Source organism: Phacochoerus africanus, chromosome 7 (assembly GCF_016906955.1).
Source record: "Phacochoerus africanus isolate WHEZ1 chromosome 7, ROS_Pafr_v1, whole genome shotgun sequence".
Lineage (NCBI taxonomy): Eukaryota > Metazoa > Chordata > Mammalia > Artiodactyla > Suidae > Phacochoerus > Phacochoerus africanus.
Window position 1 is genome coordinate 16,118,676 of NC_062550.1, and position 7,197 is coordinate 16,125,872.

Below are 7,197 nucleotides of genomic sequence, written 5' to 3' on the forward strand. Positions count from 1 at the left end.
CCACCTTACCCTCCTCACACACCCTCGGCACTGATATCCCTCGTTTGGTAGGTCCCCTTCCCACCTTTTTTTTCACACTTGGAAATATTGTTTAGAATAGTCAATTAAGATGAGAAAACAAAATCACTTTACCTTTCTATATCCAACCCTATTCTGTTAGACACTAGAAGGAGAGGCCTAAAATCTCACTGGAGGGGGTAAGAATATTCTAGGAAGAGGGTGGTTTCTAGACCTAGGAGATGCTACCTATACAAGGCAGTGTGATATGGTCAATAGGATTAAGCATGTCCAGTGCAAGCAGAAAAATGACAGTATAGTCAGAGTTTAACAACATGGTGGTACTTTAAATACACAACCGCATTCAATCTTTCCAGAAGCCTGTGAGTAAAATATGTCATCCCTCTTTTACAGAAGAGGAAGCTGAGGCTTACAGAAGTGATGAGATAACCCAGGCTGTTCTGCTAACTAACTGTCACAGCTGGATTTGAACCCAGATCTGTCCCACTTCAGTGCTCATGTAGATGATAGCTGAGGGACACAGGCTGCAAACAGAGTCAGGTCTACCAGCCAAAGTTCTTGTTCTCATTAAATAGATCTTGCACTTGGTGCTCTGTTTTATTCACTCAGAATTTTTCTGAAAATGTCTGCCCCCTCCGGCAACATTTTCCATCACAGAAGGTGATTTGTTTTGGAAAAATTTGAGTAAAAACAGCTCTATATTTCTTGCTTTCCAGAGAATGGAAAAACACATGGTATTCAGTTGTGTTTTAATAGCTACTTTAAGAAACAACACGCAGACATTCACATAAATTATTTCTTTGTTAATCACCCCAAATGCCATCCACGGCATTTCCAAAGAACAACTGGGGACACGAGTTAAGAAATCAAGTAATTTCTTAACATTTTTACTTTCCTTATGAAATCTGTATCCTCTGCTTTAGAAAAAGAAATGTGTTTGCAATTTCTCAACTTGGAGTTATTTAATGTTTTCTGAGGATCAACAGATTTCCAGGTGCTTGTGGGGGCATTCAAATAGACATGGGGTCTTCAACTTAAAAATCTCCTAAGACGGGCAGAGATATAGAAACCTATGAATGAATAAATGGCTAATATTTGGCAGTGCTTTGCAGTTTACAAAGTGTGTTCACATGGAGTATTTCCCCCATAACCCTGGAGGGTAAGGGAGGAGACATTGTTATTTCCAGTTTACAGAAGAGGCAGGCGGGATGCTCAGTGATTGAGTGGCTGGATTAGGTCACGCGGCTGCTGAGGGACAGAGCTACCCCTCCACCCAAGGTCTCCTGCCTCCTAGAGTCATGTTCATTCCCCAGGGAGACAGAGTGATGGGGCTTCTTGCTGACCAGATGTGTGCTCTAAACGTCACGTCTTCACCTGTAGGAGGAAGAACTAGGATGCCTATAACCAGAGGGATGGGAGATTAGCCAGTGAGCTAAGGAGAGACTTGAAGGGCGATGTCGTGGATCAGGCTCATGAAGTAGTCTAAGCAAAAGGAGGGGTCAGTGGGAGGATCCTGGGGTGTCTCACGAAAACCAAGTATGTGCTGGAGTTCCCCTCCCGGCTTAGAAGAAATGAATCAGACTAGCATCCATGAGGATGCAGGTTCGATCCCTGGCCTTGCTCAGTGGATTAAGGATCTGGCATTGCTGTGAGCTGTGGTGTAGGTTGCAGACAAGGCTCGGATCCTGCGTTGCCGTGGGGTGTGATATAGGCCAGCAGCTGCAGCTCTGATTTGACTCCTAGCTTGGGAAATTCCATATGCCATGGGTGTAGCCCTAAAGAGACAACCCTCCCCACAAAAAAAACAAAACAAAACAAGTGTGTGCTCTCTCTTTCTCCCCTCCTTTTTGGATTTTCCCTAATCCCTAAACCTCCACTTGCCCCAGTGGCTTCTCATCTCTGCTCCTCGCTCTGCCTCTCTCTTTTCTTCTTTCCCTCCTCCCATAGGCTTTTTCAGCTTCTCTGGACCTAGGATGTCTAGTAGCTGCCTCAGCTCTTACCTGTCCTCTTGGTTCAAATACCAACAGAGAAGAATCAGAATTTCTGAGTACCACTTAACACATTTTAAAAAGACAAAATCAAATTGGCTTAGCTTAGGTCAGTGTTCTTGCAGAGGGGCCCCAGGCCATGGGCCAAGCAGTCAATAAGCATTTAATAATCCCCTAAATCCAGGCAGTGTGCTTACTGCCATGACCTGATCAGATTTTTAAATAGAGTGTCTCTGTAAGTCATTCATTGTGACTTGCACCCATTTCATTTCGTCCTCACTCCAACCCTTTGAGGGAGGCATTATCACCCACATTTTTTTTCTTTTTTTTTTCTTTTTTTTTAAGGGCCACACCTGCAGCATATGGAAGTTCCCGGGCTAGGGATTAAATCGAAGCTGCAGCTGCTGGCCTATGCCACAGCCACAGCCATGTGGGATCTGAACCGCATCTTCGACCTACACCACAGCTGGCAGCAACGCCAGATCCTTAACCCACTGAGCAAGGAGGCCAGGGATCAAACCCACATCCTCATGGATACTAGTTCAATTCTTAACCTGCTAAGCCCATCCCATTTTTTAAAATAGGAGGAACTGAGGCTCAGAGAGTTTAAACCATTTTCCTGAGACACACAGGTAATAAGAACAAGAGGCAAGATTCAAACCCAGGGAAGTTCCCATTTTGGCTCAGTGGTAATGAGCCTGATTAGTATCCATGAGGTTGTGGGTTTGATCCCTGGCCTCCCTCAGTGGGTTAAGGATTTGGCATTGCCATGAGCTGTGGCAGATGGAGCTTGGATTCTGTGTGGCTGTGGCTGTGGCGCAGGCTGGCAGCTGTAGCTCTGATTCAACCCCTAGCCAGGGAACTTCCATATGCTGCAGGTGACCATAAAAAAAGAAAAAAGATTCAAACTCAGGTGTACCTGATTCAAGAGTAGGCAAGTATAACTACCAGTTAATACTGAAGGTAAGACATTTATTCTTCTCTGAATGTCAAGGAATGAAGTGAGTGACTCAATCACCACTATTTGAAAGATGTATGAGGACAGGGGATCACTTTTCCTTCCCAAGTTTTTGTGGAGGCTGGTATGCCATGGTTTTTATAAGGGTCATTCCTAGGTCCCAGTTTAAGGTGTTTTTTGAGCTCATCTTGGTATTTCATCTGTTGGTTCTCCAACCTTCTCCTCCTTCAAGCTCAGCCCCAACTCAAGTGACAATGAGACTCACAAAAGCAATCCTGCCCTCCATCCTGCACTGAAGTTCCAACTTGCACCTTTGCACCCCTCCATACAAGATAATCAATGATATAAGACTTATCCTAACAGAACTGTGCCTTTTCTAGGCCTTTGTATGATGGAGAGTCTCGGAGGTTTAGATGAGACATCTGTTTCATGACCACAGAGCAATCCAAATAGGCCTGGATATTCATGGTTTCAGCTGCCAAACCAGCCCTCTATGGAAACACTTGTGCTTGGGGCAGTGGAGGCAACTTGTTTGAAGCAATAACGAAACCCCAGAGAAAACTCTTGTCTTAGTAGCTGACCAGAGAAGAATTCCTTTAAGGAGGGAGCCTATTTATTTGTGAAAACAGATGAAACTGATTGGGGTGAGTCTTTCTGAAGCTCATACCAAGATTATTAAAAACTCACCAAATTCAAGAATGGTGAGTGGCCTCAACATTTTTATCTTTTAGAATAAGCAACAAAGAAGAAGCTTCTGGACACTAGGAGATGCGGCAACCACTCAAAGATTGTTCTCCTGCCCTTTAGTATCAACCTGGCCAACATCCAGCTGTTACCATGATACTTTAGTCCCCCGTTTGGGACACATACTCCTTTTTTTCTTGTCTGAATAGATCTCCCAGCCTAGGTGGGGGCATATCTAGAGTTTCGTCCACAAATGGTTATCCGCTTCAAAGGGAGATGATCTTTTTCCAAACTCTCCCGGGGAAAATACCATTAGAGGGATAATATCAGATAATGACCCCAAAACTTCAATCAAGGTAGATCTAATGGATCCCTCTTAGCTTTTCAAAATGAATATTAAACAACCAGAATGACCCAGTGATTGAATGACTACTACATATAAGGATATTCCAAGAATTATATCTTCCATGTGTTCTAATAATGCAAAATGTATCTTTCTGAGCAACATGCACACAGATCTTTGACTCACTGGAGGCAAAGGGAAATAGTCAAATATATTTTCATTTTTCCCTCAAAAGATAGGGGTGAAAAAAATCTTAACGTGTATGTTGAGTTTGAAGAGGTTCGGTTAAGAAATTAAAAAAAAAAAAAACATGCTGGGCATTTCTAGCAGAGGGAATTTAATACAGGGTATTGTTATAAAGATCTTGAAAGGGCTGGAGAAACAAAAATGAGAAGGAAGAGGTGGGAGAGAGGACAAAAGGGAAGCACCTGGGTACCCAGAGTTGCCTGCACCCCTGGCAGGAGCCACTGCAGTGAGTTTGTGGCAGTGAGACCTGAGTCGGTTAAAGGAGGTGCCTCCTCAGCCCAGGCTGGGGCTGCTGAAATAGAACTGCTTCTGCCAGAGTGATTGGAGTCCAGAATCACTTAGCCACTGCTGTGACTATCACAGGCCCCAGCAATTCTACCAGAATTCCTGCCAGAGCAGAAACTCCTCACTTCTTCCTACCTGCCTCCTTACCTCCCCACAGCACACTACCTCTCTTGGCAAGGTGTGCTAAGGGAAATATTTGTTTTTACATCTGGCTGCCTAAGCTCTCCTGAGTTCCTTGAAGGGATCGACATCCCTTTATTTGTGGCCTCATTCTTCCTTGGAAGCCGAGTTTTTCCCGGGGCCCATGCTTGTCCATTTGTCCAGAATAAAAACTTTATTTCCCAGCATTCCTTGCAGTGACTTTGACCATGTGATCAAGTTCTGACCAATGGGATATGACTGGAAGTGAGGGAGGAGGTTTGTCTGCTTTCCTCTTCCTCTTTCTCCTTTCCATTGGCTGGAAGGCAGACATGGTGGTAGACCATTTTGGACCATGTAGGTGAAGGCAACATCTCCACATTAGTTTTTCTGGAACTGCCTTAACTAAGTATGACACACTTAATGGCTTAGGAAAGAGAAATTTATTGTCTTGCTCTTCTGGAGGCTAGACGTCCAAAACCAAGGTGTTGGCAGGGTTTGTTTCTCCTGAGGGATGTGAGAGAGGATGTGTTGGTGCTCTAGCCTGGCTTCTGAGGGTTTGCTGGCCATCCTTGGCATTCCTTGGCTTGTGGAAGCATCACCCCAATCTCCGCCTTTGTGGCATTCTCCCTGTGTGCATTTCTGTGTCCAAAATTCCTCTTTTTATAAGGACACTGGTCATACTGGATTGGGGGGTCCATCCTGCTCCAGGATGAGCTCATCTAAACTTAAGAACTTACATCTGCAATGGTTAGCATTTATTCCAGAATGATAGAATTGCAGTTTCCTCAGTTCCCACCCTGCCGTAGCAAAGCTTTGAAATAGCGGGCATTTTTACAAATTTATTAAAGCGAAAGTATATTTTCAGAGAGAAAGAGAGAGAGAGAGAGAGAGAGAGAGAGAGGAAATGCCCACACCCGGGTAAAAAGAGGGTCCGCCTCACTTTACAGTGTTTTTATGTCCACATGCTGGCTACCTTATTTGCATGGGGAACAGGTTTTATATAGGCGAGTGAGGAAGGGGTGACATTCCTTCCCTAGCAGGGAGTGAGCAGCCCAGGCTGGTCAAAGCGGGGGAAGGGGCATTACGATGAGACATGGCCAGAGGCTTTTGGGTTTAATCTCCTTGAAGGGGACGTGAAACCTATAACGTAATGACCCTATTTTTCCAAATAAAGTCCCATTCCAAGGCCCTGGGGGTTAGGACTTTCCTATATGAATTATGGGAGGGACCATAACCACCCCATCGTGGCTTCCGTGCTGGGATTACCTTTCAGGACCGAGACCTGTATCCCCCCAGTTACCAGCCCTCAGCCATCGGCCTGTGCTGAGACTTGCCCTCAGCTCAAGACGGTCTTCTGCTCCAAGGTCACCTGCCTCCTCCAGGGGGCAGACAGTATCCAATGACCAGTCTATGTGTGTGTGTGTCTAAAGGTTCAGCCTCATTACCTCATCTTGGACAACCCTGAAAAGCCACTGTAGCTACAGAGCACTGCCAGGGGTTGCCTCACAGCCCAGCTCTTCCCATGCTCCATCCAGCCTGTACCCTTCTCCACAGGTGTCCATGCTGCATGCTAACCTTCATTCCTGAATCCATTTCCTGGGGGTGGGGGTGAGGCTGTGTGCAAATTGCAACACGCCCTAAGAAACCCAAAGCAGAGAAGTAGCCCATGTTCCTGACCCCAGGGAGCTGATCGATCGGCCCTCTATTGTTTAGTGTGATGTGAGAAAGAAAGAAAGTGCCTCTCCATGCAAGCCCTGCTCTTCGGGCCTCTCCTGTTGCAGAACCAGTGTCCTAAGCACTTGTTGAGGTGCAGGGGGTGGTTTGCACTGAGCAGGTGTCTGCACTCAGTGAGCTCAGATGATGTCTAGAGTTTCTAGGATCCCCAGATTTCGTGAACCCTGCATGGTGGGCCAAATCTGTGCATCATGTGGGAAACTAAAAAAAAAAAAAAAAAAAAGCTCGTTTGGGGGTCACATGCAAGACCTCTAATGTCTTTGTGGTGGGCCCAGATGGTTCTGATGCTGCCAGCTGGGCCGTCACCTGCAGATGGCATTTGGATCGCACTGGTGCGGGGAAATTCACTGAGCTTTGCTTAGGGGCTTTGTTCCAGCTCTGAGTGTCTCTCCTCTCAGCTCTGTTATTTTTCTGGGCTTCAATTTCTCCATCTCTAACACAGAGACTGAGTTATTTGCAAGTCCCTTGCTCTGCCTACTTCAGAAATTTGCAGGAGGCCAAATTGAGCCCAGATGAAGGGCTTTGAAAGGTCAGTAGCGCTGTCTAAATACACAAGGTGAAATGATTGTGATTGGTATTGAAAAAGCCTTTTAATGTCACAGGTTGTGCGAACTAGTGCTCAACAGATGGTGTTCCCATAATGCTCCCAGGAGGCTTGTTTCTGGGGGATTTTCCACTGAATGCAGTTCTCTTTCAAAAGTTTTGTTTTGAAACCAGAGAGCCAGTGAGGAGCCTTGGTTAATCCTGGATGTGGACTGAGCAACTCAACTAGCCGAGTCTGGGGCAGACCCTTTATCTAG